Source organism: Cervus elaphus, chromosome 30 (assembly GCF_910594005.1).
Source record: "Cervus elaphus chromosome 30, mCerEla1.1, whole genome shotgun sequence".
In the NCBI taxonomy this organism is placed as follows: Eukaryota; Metazoa; Chordata; class Mammalia; order Artiodactyla; family Cervidae; genus Cervus; species Cervus elaphus.
The window spans coordinates 51,680,735-51,700,533 of NC_057844.1; the positions used below are offsets into that span (position 1 = coordinate 51,680,735).

General features: G+C 40.3%; 1 long non-coding RNA gene across 1 annotated transcript in view; it reads left to right on the forward strand.

Annotated features, from left to right (window-relative positions):
• Nucleotides 1-433, forward strand: part of LOC122687035 — a 173,578-nt gene extending 173,145 nt beyond the window's left edge. The window contains exon 3 of the long non-coding RNA XR_006338997.1: nt 351-433. This is a non-coding gene — a long non-coding RNA (uncharacterized LOC122687035). The remainder of the gene's footprint in view (nt 1-350) is intronic.
• Nucleotides 434-19,799: the final 19,366 nt, after the last annotated feature.

Sequence of the window (19,799 nt, forward strand, 5' to 3'; positions counted from 1 at the left end):
ACCATAGGTGCTGGGACTCTGGAGCTGGCTCAGTTCTGGAAGAGCAAGTGGTGTTTCCTAGCTCACAGGCTTTGGAGTCAGAGAATCATGGGTGTCCCTGAGATTCAAACCTCAGCTTAACTGGGTGACCTTGGACATGGTTTTTAATCACTGTGTACTCACTTTCCTCATTGGTAAAAATTGTACCAACATCATTTAGGTGAAACAACAGTATGATAATGTATATAATAACAATGCATATGCTGAGCAGAGTTCATGGCTATTATATGTTACCTGTTACTATTACTATTTTTATTTTATGTCTCCCATGATTTTTTTCAAATGCTATTCTATTCCTTTTATCTTCACAGGAAATTCCACTTCACCTTTCAAGATCCAGCTCAGATGCTACCATCTCTGCAAACCCATCCATGAATTTTCCTCTTGCCCTATGCGGGACTAATAATTAAGGTCAGCACTTATTGAGTGACTTCTGTATGCAACATGTAGTATTTTTCTAAATACTAGAAAAATCGAAGATGTCAGAGACACAGTTTGATTACTCAACAGCCTACAATCTAAAGGGAGAAGCAAAGGTGTAAACACACAACTTTAATGTTGTCCAGTAAAAACCGTGATAGATTTTGCTTTACATTTTCTTCCACCCAATCATATATCTACTGCAGCAATTTTGCCCTTATGATCTAGTTATCTGCATGTCTACCTCTCTCAGTAGGCTGTACACTTTTTAACCTCAAGAATATATCTTTATCTCTAGAATATTAGGCACTCAATATATTTTTTGAATAAAGTATGATTCCATTATGTTTTCAACCAAAACCTTATTGATTTTCAGACATGCCATTTCCAACGGGTTATTACTATTAAAAAGTTTTATTCTGAAATTTCACAAGTTATTTCCTGACCCAAAGTGAAGATTTAGTCTCTGTTCAATGTCATCACCTCTAATCTGGTTGATATCTGAATAGAGGGAGGGAGATGTGTCTGGGATCGCCAGGCTGAAACTTAGAATAAAGCTCCCATTTGAAGATAAAGCTCCAGGTTTGGAGAGCCATGAGGAGGGGAAGTAGGGCTAGGGGAGCAGGGGGAGCCAGAGATGGAGCTGGACAGACACATGGCAGGTGGGAGTAATTCAGGGAGGAGCAGGGAGAAAGGGGAGACACTCAGAAGCATCCCCCGCGTGTGAGAAGGAAGAGAGCCCAGTGTGATCAGAGCAGAACCAGGCAGAGAACGGGATCCAGAAAGGTAATGGGGATGAGGGAGAAGGATTTTCATAATTTATTTGGGGAGTTGTGTGAAACACTGGCATGTCTAACAAAGGTGTGGGGAAGGTTGGATGAATTACCTAATTGTAGCAAGGAGGGATGTATGGAAGTGTCAAAGTAGTGGTCCCTGGTGTCAAGTGGGAGAGTCATCATCCCAGCTCCAGGTGAGCCAGGATGAGTGGACTCGAGAAGGGATGAGGACCCATGTAGCAGGGCTCAATTGTAGTGTTCCTCGTCCAAGTGAAACTCATACCCAAAATATGTCTGGCTCCTCTAGTCGTTCATGGGATCATTCACCTATTGGAAATGTCATTTTCTCTGCTTTTGACTTGCTGGACCAGTTTTGTCAATGGCAATTTCATCTCTGGATCTTCCTAACCACAATCTGTGTTAATGGACAAACATTGTTTGAAAACATCTTAAAGCATTATAGAAGTGCTGTATGACCGTTTTTTCCTTATGTGACTTAGACTTGGTAACTTTACAATTTTGTTTTATCTTCTTTGGCTGACTATCTTGATCAATCAAGCCAAATGGAAATAGAGCCCACTTAGGTGGGAGCAGAGCATGGGCAAATAGACTTTGTCAAGGAGAGCTGACACTCTTTTAGGGCTGCAAAGTGAGAGCCAAAATGTCAGTTGCTCAGTTGTGGCTCTTTGTGACCCCCATGGGCTATAGCCCTCCAGGCTCCTCTGTCCATGGAATTCTCCAGGCAAAAATACTGGAGTGGGTAGCCATTCCCTTCTCCAGGGGACCTTCCCTACCCAGGGATCAAACCTGATTCTCCTGCATTGCAGCAGATTCTTTACCATCTGAGCCACCAGGGAAGCCCCAGGGATGTAGAAAACACTGTTCAATTTCTTCATTTTGTAAATGTGCAAACTGAACTCAAAGAGGTCACATGATGTGCCAAGCCATTCCATAGGAGCGGAAATAGGAGGTTGTATTTCCTCTCCTAGTTGAATCATTATAGAATCATTGATATTTTTTAGAGACAGTTGAAAAAAAAATCTATTCTCTAGCACTGGGTAAGGGGAGGATAAATTTTTTTTAATTTAAATCAGATTTTATTTACATGTCCTTCATGAATAATCTCCTTTCCAAGAGGCGTATGGTCTATTTTGAGGATCAGTGGGGAATTTGAGAAGGACAATGAAATGATCAGATTTATACTTTAGGAAGATATTCTGGCAGGAGTATTTTTCAGTACAGGAAAGTGTTAGAAAACTATATCTATCAAAAACCTTTCACTTTTTAAAAATTAATACAAACCAGTTCTTCTGGCATGATTCATGTCTTGGGCATGTATAAGAAATATATTACTTTTTTGCTATGATCATATTATTTCCAGATTTGGCCATATGTTTCTCCTTGAATTGACTTGGTTCAGATGGTTGAAACTTTTGTTTGAGTTGCTTATAATAGTGATGACCCATTTGGTGTCATTATGCTCAGTGCTGTTTTATTTAGAACCCTGTGTAATATGGAGTAATACATCTGTCAAGTTGCAATCATCAGTGGAGGCTCTCTAGGAACCCACTTCAAAGCTGGAGTGTGATGTACCCTATACTTACATACTATTTGACTCACTGCTTTAGAATGAAACATTGCTGTTTGATTTATGAGGCCTGGGACCTTAGTTCATTTATTAACTGTGTGTATAATTATGTAATGCAGTGGGAATAACAGCTGCATTATTCCCACATGGTCTCTAATATAATTGGGAAGTAAAAGCCTACATATATGAAAAATTCAATAAAAAATAAAATGTTTATACTAAAACAAACCTTTTTAAAATAGTGTCTATTTTGACTAGTGTTTTTCAGTAATAGCTTTCATTGTTTAAACATCTGACCTCACACCTTACTTCTCATTCCAGCAAGAAAGTTTTCATATCCGTTTTGCTCATGAAGGAAAACAAAGTTCAGAGAGGTTGACTTGTCTAAGATCAGATAGAAAGTGCAGAAAGTGTACAAATTCAAACCTGGGCTGTTTATAACCATAGAGCCTGCCAGTTCTTATTAATATAAATAAAGCTTAATAACATAAAGCTAAATATAGTAGGTATTTAACCAATTTGAGGGTGTCCATCTCAGCATCAGGACCCATTTTCTATGTCTGGGAAATGTTCTTTCTTCGAGCCTTGCCAGGCTCCTTGCAGTTAGGGCACAGACCTAGGCTCTGCCAATCAGATCCACTTGATCTTCAGACTGTGAATCTGTCACCAGTGATACCAAGAAGCAGGGGTCTCCCAGAATATATTTGGACAACATATGGCCTTCCCAGGTGGTGCTAGTGGTAAAGAGCCCACCTGCTAATGCCAGGAGACATAAGAGATGCAGGTTTGATCCCTGGGTCAGGAAGATCCCCTGGAGAAGGAAATGGCAACCCACTCCAGTATTCTTGCCTGGGAAATTCCATGGATTGAGGAGCCTGATGGGCTATGGTCCGTGGTGTCCAAAGAGTCAGACATGACTGAAGCAACTCAGCATGCATGCATGGGATTGGGGACAGCAACGACAACCACATTTGATTGCCAAAGACCACAGGGATAGTGGCTCCCAGGAGAGAATCCAGATTCTGGTCACTGAGGCTGACTGAATGTGCTGAGAAGTCCGTGCCCAGCAGAAGTGTCAGGATGTCTTTAATTGACAAGTCCTGTGGTTTGCCTTTGAGAATTGTTTCTGCCTGTAAAATTCCTAAATGTGCCGCTCTAGCCCTTTCAGAGAATATGAGAACTATCCAGCATCTTTTAAACAACCTCCACTCCTGCTTTAATTCGGCAGAGTTGGTTTCTTTCATTAGCATCCCAAAGGCCTGACTGTTACTAAGAGTTGTGCCAAGAGAGGTTGTAGGCAATAGACCTTCAGAAAAACAGGGGAAATATTAGTCCCTCAGTCGTGTCTGACTTTTTGCGACCCCATGGACTGTAGCCCGCCAGACTCCTCTGTCCATGGGATTCTCCAGGCAAGAATACTGGAGTGATTGCCATTTCCTCCTCCAGGAGATCTTCCTGACCCCGGGATCAGACTTGGGTCTTGCACATTGCAGGTTCTCCCACACTGTGGGCAGATTCTTTACCATCTGAGCCACTAGGGAAGCCTGGAATTAATTACCTGTTCTGGGAGTAGGTAAGGGGAAATGGAAATCAAGTTGCTGTTAAGAAATTGGACCTGAACAGCCATTGACATTTATGAAAAAAGCAAACAAACAGGAAAACAAAACCCCAGTTATTCAAAAGATCACCTGCTGTCCCCTCGAGTGACAGTTCCACTGAAGTCTGGTTTGCGAGACAATGATTACTATAAGACAGTTGAAGGGAAGAATTCAAGGACATTGTTGTGTAGCAATGGGCAGTTTACTAGCAGAAAATGAAAAACTCAACGTATTTTTGCTCCTTGGAAGAAAAGCTATGACAAATTTAGACAGCATATTAAAAAGCAGAGACATTACTTTACCAACAGAAGTCCATCTAGTCAAAGCTCTGGTTTTCCCGGTAGTCATGTATGGATGTAAGAGTTGGACTACAAAGAAAGCTGAGCGCTGAAGAATTGATGCTTTTGAACTGTGGTGTTGGAGAAGACTCTTGAGAGTCCCTTGGACTGCAAGAAGATCCAACCAGTCCATCCTAAAGGAGATCAGTCCTGAATATTCATTGGAAGGACTGATGCTGAAGCTGAAACTCCAATACTTTGGCCACATGATGTGAAGAACTGACTCATTGGAAAAGACCCTGATGCTGGGAAAGATTGAAGGCAGGAGGAGAAGGGGACAACAGAGGATGAGATGGTTGGATGGTTTCACTGACTCGATGGACATGAGTTTGAGCAAGCTCTGGGAGTTGGTGCTGGACAGGGAAGCCTGGCATGCTGCAGTCCATGGGGTTGCAAAGAGTCGGACATGACTGAGCAACTAAACAGCAAACCAAAGGAAGGCTACACTGCCTTGAAAAGGAATTCAATGCTACTATTTTAAGTGTGTATTTCTTCCAGCCTCTTCTGAAAAGGGACCTTCAGCTATTGGGATGACAGGACACTGGGAAAATGAAGTGCCCAGACTTTTCAGGTATAGTACACAAGGTACACTAATTTCTGAGGGGCCAGAACCCCACTGTGACTGTTAGTCAGGATGAGGGCTTACAGGGATCAGGTGATAAGTAGAGTTTTGAGTTGAATCTATATCAGCTGAACCTGGACTCACCTCTGTTACTGATTTTGTGATTACAATTAAAACCCCTCTGCAACTGCGAAATCCCTTTATTGACACTGACACATGAAACAAAGGTTATTGTGATAAGAGCCCAGTGGAAGCCCCTGGAATTCTTCCTAATGGTTTTCAAAAAATACTTAATCCACTCATTAAACAATTTTTATTGAATGTCTGCTTTATGTCAGACACTATGGCAGTGGTCATTTATGAGGGAACAAAACAAAGAAAATCTGCCTTGATGGAGCAAAAGTCCTGGAGGAACAAGACAAATTAATAAGTCAAATATATGTTATGGCAGGTTCAGTTTAGTTCAGTCACTCAGTTGTGTCTGACTATTTGCAACCTTATGGACTACAGCATGCCAGCCCTCCCTGTCCATCACCAACTCCCAGAGCCTTCTCAAACTCGTGTCCATCACGTTGGTGATGCCATCCGACCATCTCATCCTCTGTCGTCCCCTTCTCCTCCTGCCTTCAGTCTTTCTCAGCATCCGGGTCTTTTCCAATGAGTCAGTTCTTCACATCAGGTGACCAAAGTGTTGGAGTTTCAGCTTCAGCATCAGGCCTTCCAATCAATATTCAGAACTGATCTCTTTTAGGATGGACTGGTTGGATCTCCTTGCAGTCCAAGGGACACTCAAGAGTCTTCGGCAATACCACAGTTCAAAAGCATCAATTCTTCGGCGCTCAGCTTTCTTTATAGTTCAACTCTCACACCCATACATGACCACTGGAAAAACCATAGCCTTGAGTAGACGGACCTTTGTTGGCAAAGTAATGTCTCTGCTTTTTAATACGCTGCCTAGGTTGGTCATAGCTTTTCTTTTAAGGAGCAAGTGTCTTTTAATTTCATGGCTGCAGTCACCATCTGCAGTGATTTTGGAGCCCAAAAAAATAAAGTCAGCCACTGTTTCCATTGTTTACCCATCTATTTGCCGTGAAGTGATGGGACTGGATGCCATGATCTTAGTTTTCTGAAAGTTGAGCTTTAAGCCAACTTTTTCACTCTCCTCTTTCACTTTCATCAAGAGACTCTTTAGCTCTTCACTTTCTGCCATAAGGGTGGTGTCATCTGCATATCTGAGGTTATTGATATTTCTCCCAGCAATCTTGATTCCAGCTTGTGCTTCTTCCAGTCCAGCATTTTTCATGATGTACTCTGCATACAAGTTAAATAAGCAGGGTGGCAATATACAGCCTTGACATACTCCTTTTCCTATTTGGAACCAATCTGTTGTTCCATGTCCAGTTCTAACTGTTGCTTCTTGACCTGCCATGGAAAAAAAAAGTCAGGTTTGGGGTGGCAGTGGAAGGATTGCTTCATTTCTCATAGAGTCAACTGGGATGAGAAGTGAGAAATTAGGGGCTGCTGTGGGGGTCCTAGACCTCTTGAGGTGACCAATGTAAAGACAGATTGAGGGAATAATGAAATAATAGATAATACCAAATGCAAAACAAGCAAATGAATAACTGATTTCAAAATGGTGGAAGGAATCACAGTCACCAGAAGGGGCTTGAAAGATGCAAGGATGATAATTGTCTATCCCATCTCCATGTTAAATGTGTCTGTCTGGCAGATGCAGGTGGCAAACTGGTGTTGGAGAGAAAGTTTTTGTGTTTCTCTATCAGGATTTAAGCTAGGCATGCCACATTGCGAATCCATCTCTTTGTGGGTGATCAGTCAATACCACGTTAGATATTTGAGTTCTCATCCTACTTGATACATCTTTCCTCATAGCTCAGTTGATAAGGAATCTATGTGCAATGCAGGAGACCTGGGTTTGATTCCTGGGTCGGGAAGATCCCCTGCAGAAGGAAATGGCAACCCACTCCAATATTCTTGCCTGGATAATCCCATGGACAAGAGGAGCCTGGCAGGCTTCAGTTCATGGCGTTACAAGAGTCGAACAGGACTTAGGGACTAAACTACCACCACCTATTTAAAACTGATCTTTTGCACTGATACATTTGATATTAAAGGATTTAACAGTTCAGCTGGTCTCCATGGAATGATGAGAGTCAAGTACTTGGTAGTGTTTGAATACTATTCTCCATAGCTTGACTGATTGTTACACTGTTTGTTTCATGAATGGCTTCCTTTTCCTTTGTTTTGTTGTCATTAATCAGTGGGGTAGTCAGCTTGGTGGTGTTTTAAATTGAGATTAAAATCTGTTTGTTAGGGTGGTTTCGAGGAAGCTTAGTACAATAAGAGAGGAATGATTTGTGCAAAAGTTTATCTTTCGGCACTTTTATTTTCAGAGCCTGCTCAGTTTGATACATAGAGTGAAGCTTTTGACCTTGAACTAGGAAACTTTGGATTTGATCCCAAACATTAAAGTACAAAGAAAAGATTTCCTCCTGTTTAAATGTAGTTCTTTGCTAACAACATTAAGAAAAATAATGTCATTTCACTTTTCTGCAAGATATGACTTGGCTGACATATCATCTACACTAGTTTTATTTTAGTAAAAAGCTTTTTATTCTGTTATAAAGTAAGCATATTTACTAAAGAAAATCTGGAAAACTTAGAAAAGGGGGAAGGAAATGAATTCACTTTCTATCAACACACGACAAATTACCACAGGCTGGATAGCTTGAAAGGGCTTCCCAGGTGGTGCTAGTGGTGAAGAACCCACTTGCCAATGCAAGAGACATAATGAGATGCAGGTTCGATCCCTGGGCTGGGAAGATCCCCTGAAGAGAAGAGAGTGGCTACCCATGCCAGTATTCTTGCCTAGAGAATCCCACGGACAGAGGAGTCTGATGGGCTACATACAGTCCATAGGGTAGCAAAGAGTTGGACATGATTGAAGCGACTTAGCATATACACAGTAGCTTGAAACAACATATATTTAGTATGTCACAGTTTCTGTAGGTCCGGAGTCTGGGCACAGCTCAGCTGGGTCTTCTGCTCAGCGGCTGCCTTCATGGTGTCACTCGGGACTGGTCTCATCTGAGGTTTATGGGATGACTCCAAGTGGTTGTTAGCAAAACTCATTGCCTGCAGCTGTGGAACTCACGCTGCCTAACTTCTTCATGCCACAGGCATTTCACCTTTCAGGGAAGATCTGGGCCAGCTTTCAGAGGACTCACCTGATTAGACCAGGCCCACCCAGGATCATCCCCCTTTTGGTGAACTCAGCTGATGAAGGGCTGTGGTTATCACTGCAAAATCTCTTCACCTTTGCCATATAATGTGACTAAATCATAGATAAGGTATCTCATCATATTCACAGGTCCAGCTAACACTCAAGGGGAGAGGACTGTACACAAACATGAGTCAACGTCAAATTCTGCCAACCACAGCAAAAACGCTCAAACAGTCTATAATAACAGCCTCTGTATTTTGAGGCACTTCTTTCATTTTTTTTTCCTGTGTAGTGTGTTCTTGACATAAGTGATATTAAATTTGGGGTAACATTTTCCTAAACTTTTATGCAAAAGTAAAAAGACAACTAAACTCCCATGAACCCCTCACCCAGCTTCAACAATTATCATCATTTTGCAATTTTGCAGTGCATAACATTTTGAAGTTTAATTCTTTTTCATTATTATTCTCATTATAGCAATTTTCTCAATTCATTAAAAAATAATTAAAACTTCATTCATCTCTTTATGGAATTAGTGCATTTACTGAATGTTGATATATACCAGGATAGACTAAGCAAAAGAGATGCAAAAGAGATAAGGCCCTGCCTTCAAAGAGTTTATTGTCAAAAAGTGTCTTGCCAGTAAAAATGCAATTTCATAAATTTGAGCAAATGCCAGGAGGTAGTAAAGGATAGGGGAGTCTGACATGCTGCAGTCCGTGGGGGTTGCAAAGAGTCAAACATGAGTTCTTGACTGAACAATAACAACAATGATGTATACAACTTGTAATATGAACTGAGACTGCTAAAGGAGGAAGAGATACCAAACCCAGTTTTGAGGACTCCTAGGAGTTTCCCTAAAGGAGAAATGTATGGCTTATGATATGCCATATATATTACTTAAAATGTTTTTGTCAGCTATTTCCTTGTCTAGAGCCTGAGTTTCATGGTTCATGAATTTTTGTTTTTATTTTTTTGTTGCTGTTAATGCAGTGTCCAGATGGTCATTTGGCATATAGCATATAATCAATAAATATTTGAAGGACAAGTAAGAACCATAGTAATTAGACAAAAGGAGAGGAAACCAGAGGGGTAGGGGTCCCGTGTTTTCTGAAAAGTACAGCATGTGAGCAAAGTTCTAGAGACAGGAGAGCAGGGCTCATGCTATTATTATTAGCAGCAGTTTCCACCATACTGGGTCAATGTCCCACAGTTGACTTAAATAGTCCCCATTGTTGATTAGTTTCAAATTTTTATTGTACAATTATGCATATTTTTGCTAATAAATCTTGTACTTCTTAGATATTATTTAAATAGACTGGAGTCCAGAAGTGAAATGACTGGGACAACAATTTGACCCTTTTAGACACTTCTGATGCATGTGTCAATGAGGGTTTAGTCAGAGAACAGAACCATAGAGAGTAGTAGAAAAGATTTATAGTAAGGCATTAAAAGGCTTACAGAATTTGGAGAGAGAACCTAGGTTGAGCTTCCAGGAATAAGTCTCAATGTCATACTCAGAACTGGGCCAGCAAGGGGACTGATGCCTCTACTAGGAATGGTCAGTCAAAACATGGCCACCACAGTTACCATATGCAAACCCACCTGTGCCAGCTAAAACCCACGCTAGCAAATGAATGCCCCATATTTGAAACCCATAAAGCAAGTGGGGAAATATTGGCCATTCTTGTCACCCTGTCACTATAAACCCAAATGTCTCCACATCTGTTCTTGCCGGAAGATATGCCACCGTGGCCAAAAATGGCCACCGCTTCCCATCTGCTTCCCAAATCCCACCAGGGGCGTGAAATTGATATCTCCTGCACTGACAAGCAGGTTCCTTAACACTAGCGCCACCTAGGAAGCCCATGTCAACTCAAGTCACATGAGAATCGCGGCTACCAGAAATTCTGGAATATGAATTTTCAGTTTTCTGGCTTTGGCAGTTTAGCAGGTCAGGGAACTATTTTAGTGAAGAAGGAGATAGGAGTGGCTGTTGAGTGAGTACCAGTCTAGCAAATCCACTGAAGGGCATGCTATCGAGTTGCTTCTACAAAAATTATACAGGTTGTGGTCCTCTCAGGAAGGGACTGATGTGGGAAAGTACTGGTTTCGTAGCACTGAACCCCATAGTTGTATACAGTTTCCTAAACACCGTTTAGGAGGTAAATTTTTGGATGAACTGGAGTGGTACCATACTCCCTTTGGCATCGTTTGAACTTATGAGGTTGATCACTTTCCCAAATAGTTGATAACAAGTGTTATGTTTTTTGAAGGGACTAGTCATCTCTTTGCCATGAAACTATTAGGTTCTTAGAAGATTTTTCCTAGTGAATTTAAATGTGTATAAGCATACTGTGGGCAGGAATCCCTTAGAAGAAATGGAGTAGCCATCATAGTCAACAAAAGAGTCCAAAATGCAGTACTTGGATGTAATCTCAAAAACGATAGAATGATCTTTGTTTGTTTCCAAGGCAAGCCATTCAATATCACGGTAGTGCAAGTCTCTGACCCAACCAGTAATGCTGAAGAAGCTGAATTTGAACAGTTCTATGAAGACCTACAAGACCTTTTAGAACTAACACCCAAAAAAGATGTCCTCTTCATTATGGGGGACTGGAATGCAAAAGTAGGAACTCAAGAAACACCTGGAGTAACAGGCAAATTTGGCCTTGGAGTACACAGTGAAGCAGGGCAAAGGCTAATAGAGTTTTGCCAAGAGAATGCACTGGTCATAGCAAACACCCTCTTTCAACAACACAAGAGAAGACTCTACACATGGACATCACCAGATGGCCAACACTGAAATCAGATTGATTATATTCTTTGCAGCCAAAGATGGAGAAGCTCTATACAGTCAGCAAAAATAAAACTGGGAGCTGACTGTGGCTCAGATCATGAACTCCTTATTGCCAAATTCAGACTTAAATAAAGTAGGGAAAACCACTAGACCATTAGGTATGACCTAATCAAATCCCCTTGACCTAAATCAAATCCCTTATGATTATACAGTAGAAATGAGAAATAGATTTAAGGGACTAGATCTGATAGACAGAGTACCTGATGAACTATGGATGGAGGTTCATGACACTGTACAGGAGACAGGGAGCAAGGCCATCCCCAAGAAAAAGAAATGCAGAAAAGCAAAATGGATGTCCAAGGAGGCCTTTTATAGCCTCCTATAGCTGTGAAATAATAGCTGTGAAATAATAGCTGTGAAAAGCAAAGGAGAAAAGCAAAGATATACCCATTTGAATGCAGAGTTCCAAAGAATAGCAAGGAGAGATCAGAAAGCCTTCCTCAGTGATCAATGCAAAGAAATAGAGGAAAATAATAGAATAGGAAAGACTAGAGATCTCTTCAAGAAAATTAGAGATACCAAGGGACCATTTCATGCAAGATGGGCACAGTAAAGGACAGAAATGGTATGGATCTAACAGAAGCAGAAGATATTAAGAAGAAGTGGCAAGAACACACAGAAGAACTGTACAAAGATCTTCACAACCCAGATACGATGATGGAATCACTCACCTAGAGCCAGACATCCTGGAAGGTGAAGTCAAGTGGGCCTTAGGAAGCATCACTAGGAACAAAGCTAGTGGAGGTGATGGAATTCCAGTTGAGTTATTTCAAATCCTAAAGATATGATGCTGTGAAGGTGCTGCACTCAATATGCCAGCAAATTTGGAAAACTCAGCAGTGGCCACAGGACTGGAAAAGGTCAGTTTTCATTCCAATCTCAAAGAAAGGAAATGCCAAAGAATGCGCAGACTACTGCACAATTGCACTCATCTCACATGCTAGTCAAGTAATGCTCAAAATTCTCCAAGCCAGGCTTCAGCAATATGTGAACAGTGAACTTCCAGATGTTCAAGCTAGATTGAGAAAAGGCAGAGGAACCAGAGATCAAATTGCCAATATCTGCTGGATCATCGAAAGAGAAAGAGAGTTCCAGAAAAACATCTATTTCTGCTTTATTGACTATACCAAAGCCTTTGACTGTGTGGATCACAATAAACTGTGGAAAATTCTGAAAGAGATGGGCATACCAGACCACCTGACCTGCCTCTTGAGAGACCTGTATGCAGGTCAGGAAGCAAAAGTTAGAACTGGACATGGAACAACAGACTGGTTCCAAATAGGAAAAGGAGTACGTCAAGGCTGCATATTGTCACCCTGCTTATTTAACTTTTATGCAGAGTACATCATGAGAAACGCTGGGCTGGAGGAAGCACAAGCTGGAATCAAGATTGCCAGGAGAAATATCAATCACCTCAGATATGCAGATGACACCACCCTTATGGCAGAAAGTGAAGAACTAAAGAGCCTCTTGATGAAAGTGAAAGAGGAGAGTGAAAATGTTGACTTAAAGGTCAACATTCAGAAAACAAAGATCATGGCATCTGGTCCCATCACTTCATGGCAAATAGATGGGGAAACAATGGAAACAGTGGCTGACTTTATTTTTTTGGGCTCCAAAATCACTGCAGATGGTGACTGCAGCCATGAAATTAAAAGACGCTTACTCTTTGGAAGGAAAGTTATGACCAACCTAGATAGCATATTAAAAAGCAGAGACATTACTTTGCCAACAAAGGTCCATCTAGTCAAGGCTATGGTTTTTCCAGTGGTCATGTATGGGTGTGAGAGTTGGACTATAAAGAAAGCTGAGCACCGAAGAATTGATGCTTTTGAACTGTGGTATTGCCGAAGACTCTTGAGTGTCCCTTGGACTGCAAGGAGTTCCAACCAGTCCATCCTAAAGGAGTCCTGGGTGTTCATTGGAAGGACTGATGCTAAAGCTGAAACTCCAATACTTTGGCCACCTCATGCGAAGAGTTGACTCATTGGAAAAGACCCTGATGCTGGGAGGGATTGGGGGCAGGAGGAGAAGGGGAGGACAGAGGATGAGATGGCTGGATGGCATCACTGACTCAATGGACATGGGTTTGAGTAAATTCTGGGAGCTGGTGTTGGACAGGGAGGCCTGGCGTGCTGCGATTCATGGGGTCGCAAAGAGTCGGACATGACTGAGCGACTGAACTGAAGCATACCTCAGAAGTATTGTGGATTTAATTCCAGACCATCATTGTTTTATTTATTTACAATAAAGTGAGTGTCACAATAAACCAAATCACATATATTTTGGGGTTTCTCAGAAAATATAAAAGTTTGGTTTATGCTATACTGAAGTCTTTCAAGTGTATAATAGCATTATGTTGAAAAAAAATCCATATACATACCTTAATTTAAAAATATTTTGTTGCTAAAAATGCTAACAATAGAGGATCTTGACTCCATATTAATGGTTGCTGACTGATCAAGGCTGGGGTTGCTGTAGCAATTTATAAAAATAAGGCTAAAATGAAGTATGCCACATCAATGTACTCTCATGAGCAATTTCTCTGTTGTACACAACTCTGTCTGATAGTTTTCTACCCACAGAACTTCTTTCCAAGTTGGAACCAGTCCTCTCAAACCCTGCCACTGATTTATCAATTAAGTTTATGTGTTATTCTAAACCATTTGTTGTCATTTCAACAAGCTACATGGTATATTCATCAAGAGTAGTTTCCATTTCAAGAAACCACTTACTTTGCTCATTCATAAGAAGCATTTCCTCATCTGTTAAAGTTTCATCAGTGATGGCAGAAGTTCAGTCACGTCTTCAGTCTCTACCTCTAGTTCTCTTGTTATTTCCACCACATCTGCAGTTACTTCCTCCACTGAAGTCTTGAACCCCTCAAAGTCATCCATGGGGGCTGGAATAACTTCTTCCTGTTAATGTTGGCATTTTTATGTCTTTCCATGAATCATGAATGTTCTTAATGGCATCTAGCATGGTGAATCCTTTCCAGGAGGCTTTCCATTTATTTTGTCATTATATGGCAGCTATAACCTTATAAAATGTACATCTTAAATAATAGGACTTTAAAATCAAAATTATTTCTTCATCAATGGACTACAGAATTAATGTTCTATTAGCAGATGTGAAAACAACATTAATCTCATCGTACATCGCCATCAGAGCTCTTGGGTGACCAGGTGCCTTTTCAATGAACAGTTACATTTTGAATGGAATATTTTTTTTTTTTTTTTTTATGAGCAACTGGTCTCAACAATGGACTTAAAATATTCAGTAGATCATGTTGCAAACAGATGTGCTGTCATCCAGGCTTTATTGCTCCATTTATAGAGCAATAACAGAGGAGATTAAGCATAAATTTAAAGGACCTAGGATTTTTGGAATGGGAAATGAGCATTGGCTTCAACTTCGAGTCATCAGCTGCATCAGCCACTAAACAAAAGAGTCCGCCTGTCCTTTGAAGTTTTGAAGCCAGGCATTGACTTCTCCCCTCTAGCTATGAAAGTCCTAGATGGCATCTTCATCTTCTGATAGGAGGCTATTTCATTTACATTGAAAATCTGTCTTTAATTATCTACATTAGTTACATTAGCCAGCTCTTCTGAATAACTTGCTATAGCTTCTATAGCAGTCCTTGCTACTTCATCTTGCAATTTGATGTTATGGAGATGGCATCTTTCCTTAAACCTCATGAACCTATCTCTTCTAACTTCAAACTCTTCTTCTACAGCTTCCTCACCTCTCTGTCTTCACGATCAGAGCCTTGCCTTGGATTAGGCTTTGGCGTAAGGGAATGTTGTGGCTGGTTTGATATTCTATCCAGGCCACTTAAAGTCTGTGTATCAGCAATAAGACTGTTTCTTATCATTTGTGTGTTCTTTGGAGTATCACTTTTAACTTCCTCCAAGAACTTTTCCTTTGCATTCACAATTTGGACAACTGGCACAAGATGAAGTAGCTTTTATTCTGTTTTGGATTCTGACATGCTTTCTTCACTAAGCTTAATCCTTTCTAGTTTTTTATTTAAAGTGAGAGACATGCAACTCTTCTTTCCACTTGGACACTTAGAGGCCATGGTGTGTGTGTGTGTGTGTGTTAGTTGCTCAGTTGTGTCCGACTCTTTGTGACCCCATGGACTATATCCTGCCAGGCTCCTCCGTCCATGGGGATTCTCCAGGCAAGGATACTGGAGTGAGTTGCCATGCCCTCCTCCTCCAGGAGGCCACTGTAGAGTTGTCAACTGGCCTCATTTCAATTTGTTTTGTCTTGGGGAAGAGGGAGACCTGTGGAGAGGGAGAGATGGGGAACGGCTGGTCAATGGAGCAATGAAGACACACGTATTTATTAACTACACCATCTTATATGGGTGCAGTTTGCAGTCCCCCCCAAATAATTAGAATAGTAATGTCAAAGATCACTGATCAAAAAAAAAAAAATCACTGATCACTATACAAATAAAATAATAATGAAAAAGCTCGAAATATTGCAAGAATTTTTATATTTAAATTTTTAAAAACTGTTTTAAATAAACCAAGATTCTATTTATTTATATATAAATATTAAAAATATATAATTATATTTTAAGCCAAGGTAACTGTTTTTAATATTATAGCTTTAAATATTGAAACATCTTATAGCATAAATCCTTGTTTTTAAAATTTTCTTTGACCTGCTTCCTCATTTTGAGATAATATCAAAGCTTGTCAGAGTTACTTACCATTTCACTTATGCTATAAGAACATTGCAAATACTGATGTTAATCCATAATTTTACAAATCTCCATTTGTCCATACAGCTGTCCAAACTGAATGTTTTGTTCTGCATTTGGAATAGATTAGGAAACATTATACATTCTAACAAAGGGTAAAAGAGTTTTATTCTGCAGCTTTTTAGTACAGTTCTCCGAGAAGCTCAAAGAAGATTCTCAATTGTATTTTATATGGCAATTGCTTACAGGGTAGGTTGTTATGAATTATTATTCTTTCCTTTTCTCTTTATATTGGTAGTGTCTTTAGTTTGTATTTTTACCACCATGGCTCCTTGAATCCAGTCCCTTTGTGTTTTCTAGGTTAGAGAGGACCAGGCTGCCATTGGGACTATGTTTGCAAACAAAGCATAGCCAACACTTTATTTTAGGGCAAAATATAATCTGCTTAAATAACTAAAAATTCATGTTTGAACTGATCTCTTTTGCAGTCACAGGAAACTTAATAAGGGGTGCAGAAAGCAGGGAATCATCAGCAAAGAACTTTTTGGTTTCCTAAGACATGACTATAGGAAATTCATTTTAAAAAACTTGTATGGGATTTTACATTTTATCGATATGATCTCATGTTTGAATGAGGATATAACACGATCATTTATTTATTCAGTCCACAAGTACTAATGGGCCTAGTATGTGGCAATGTGTAGGACAGCAGGGAAGGCACTTAGGCTAGAAGACAGTGAGCAAGGAGGCATGGATTTCAGGATGCTTGATTATCCGGTCAAATGTCATAAAATGAGAATTTAGTGATGGTTTTATGAAAATAAAAATTTATGTTTAAGCACTTTAATTTAAGCATCAGCCAAAAATATATAAAATTCTTATAAAACCAGAGCAATTCATTACCCTAGCCTAGGTTTTTGTGCAATCATACAACACCTAACTTCATTCTGATTTTTCTATATTATTTTATCTATTTATTTGTCTATTTTCTTTTATTTATTTATTTATCTATTTTCTTTTATTTATTTCTTTATTTTCTTTCCTCTATTTTCCAATAACACACATACTCATTTTATTATCCAACCTTCCTTCTGCTATTTCCTCCTCTGTATTGAGGCAAAAGGTATTCCATTTACCCTGATTCAAGCTGTATATTAAACAAACATGAACCTATCTTTATGTCCCTGCTTATGCTTTATTTCTTCAGAAACTTTTCATGATTTATTATCAGAAATTTTGAGTTTATTCCGTTTATCTTCATCTACATCATACTCTCATACTCTTGAAATTAGAAGTATTTCTTTTGTGTGTGAATTTTTGTACCTTCTCTTTAGTATTGGGTTCATTAATCTTTAAGAGATCCACTCTTTACCTCTAACATGAAATACATAGCAATGTAACTTTTATACCTTTTGGTTCTATATTTACAAAGCACCAAAATGAGTCCTATTATTTTATTTAGGGGATCTCTCATTTACAAGGCACAGATGCACTAAAGGACGTGATCAGGGATTTCATGGGACTCTCGGAAGAAGAGTGTAGTTGGGACCTGGGTGCCTCTTGTGTATCATATGCTCTCTCCCCCTGCCTATGCCTTTCTTTTTTAATTTAATGCATTAATTTGTTTGTTTATTTATTCTTTTTGGCTGTGCTGGGTCTTCATTGCTGCTCTCGGGTTTTCTCTAGTTGCGGTGAGCAGGGGCTACTCCCTAGTTCCAATGTGTGGGCTTCTCATTGCGGTGGCTTCTCTTGTTGCAGAACACTAGCCTCTAGAGTGCAGGCGTATTAGTCTTGTACACAGGATTAGTTGCCCTGTGGCATGTGGGATCTTCCCAGACCAGGGATCAAACCCATGTCCACTGCACTGGCAGGTGGATTCTTAACCACTGGACCACAAGGGAAGTCCCTACTTGTTTCCAGGTCTTTCTCTCTTGTGACTTTCTGCTTCTCTTCGTGTGTGTGTTGCCTTTTATTATCTTTTCTGTGTCTGTACACTAAGCTGCCTATCAGTTCAGTTCAGTTCAATCACTCAGTCGTGTCTGACTCTTTGCGACCCCATGAACCACAGCACGCCAGACCTCCCTGTCCATCACCAACTCCCGGAGTCCATCCAAACCCATGTCCATCGAGTCGGTGATGCCATCCAACCATCTCATCCTCTGTTTTCCCCTTCTCCTCCCACCTTCAGCTTTAGCATCCGTCCTTCCAATGAATATTGAGGACTGATCTCCTTTAGGATGGACTGGTTGGATCTCCTTGCAGTCCAAAGGACTCTCAAGAGTCTTCTCCAACACCAAAGTTCAAAAGCATCAATTCTTTGGCGCTTAGCTTTCTTCACAGTCCAACTCTCACATCCATACACGACTACTGGAAAAACCACAGCTTTGACTAGACAGACTTTTATTGGCAAAGTAATGTCTCTGCTTTTTAATATGCTGTCTAGGTTGGTCATAACTTTTCTTCTAAGGAGCAAGGGTCTTTTAATTTCATGGTTGCAGTCACCATCTGCAGTGATTTTGGAGCCCCCCAAAATAAAATCTGTCACTGTTTTCACTGTTTCCCCATCTATTTCCCATGAGGTGATGGGACCAGATGCCATGATCTTTGTTTTCTGAATGTTGAGCTTTCAGCCAACTTTTTCACTCTCCTCTTTCACTTTCATCAAGAGGCTTTTTAGGTCTTCTTTGTTTTCTGCCATAAGGATGGTGTTATCTGCATATCTGAGGTGATTGATATTTCTCCTGGCAATCTTGATTCCAGCTTGTGCGTCCTCCAGCCCAGCATTTTTCATGATGTACTCTGCATATAAGTTAAATAAACAGAGTGGCAATATACAGCCTTGACGTACTCCTTTCCCAATTTTGAACTGGTCTGTTGTTCCATGTCCAGTTCTAACTGTTGCTTCCTGACCTGCATGAAGATTTCTCAGGAGGCAGATCAGGTCATCTTTAATTTTAAATTCTTAAAATCTCTTTGAGAATTTTCCACAGTTTGTTGTGATCCCCACAGTCAAAGGATTTGGCATGTCAATAAAGCAGGAATAGATGTTTTTTTGGAACTCTCTTGCTTTTTTGATGATCCAGTGGATGTTGGTAATTTCATCTCTGGTTCCTCTGCCTTTTCTCAATCCAGCTTGGACATCTGGAAGTTTACTATTCATGTACTCTTGAAGCCTGGCTTGGAGAATTTTGAATTACTTTGCTAGCATGTGAAATGAGTGCAATTGTGCGGTAGTTTGAACATTCTTTGGCACTTGGGATGGAATGAAAACTCACCTTTTCCAGTCCTGTGGCCACTGCTGCATTTTCCAAATTTGTTGGCATGTTGAGTGCAGCACTTTCACAGCATCATCTTTTAGGATTTGAAATAACTCAATTGGAATTCCATCACCTCCACAAGCTTTGTTCGTAGTGATGCTTCCTAAGGTCCACTTGACTTCACATTCCAGGATGTCTGGCTCTAGGTGAGTGATCCCATCATCGTGATTATCTGGGTTGTGAAGATCTTTTTTGTACATTTCTTCTGTGTATTCTTGCCACCTCTTCTTAATATCTTCTGCTTCTGTTAGGTCCATACCATTTCTGTCCTTTACTGTGCCCATCTTTGCATGAAATGTTCCCTTGGTGTCTCTAATTTTCTTGAAGAGATCTCTAGTCTTTTCCA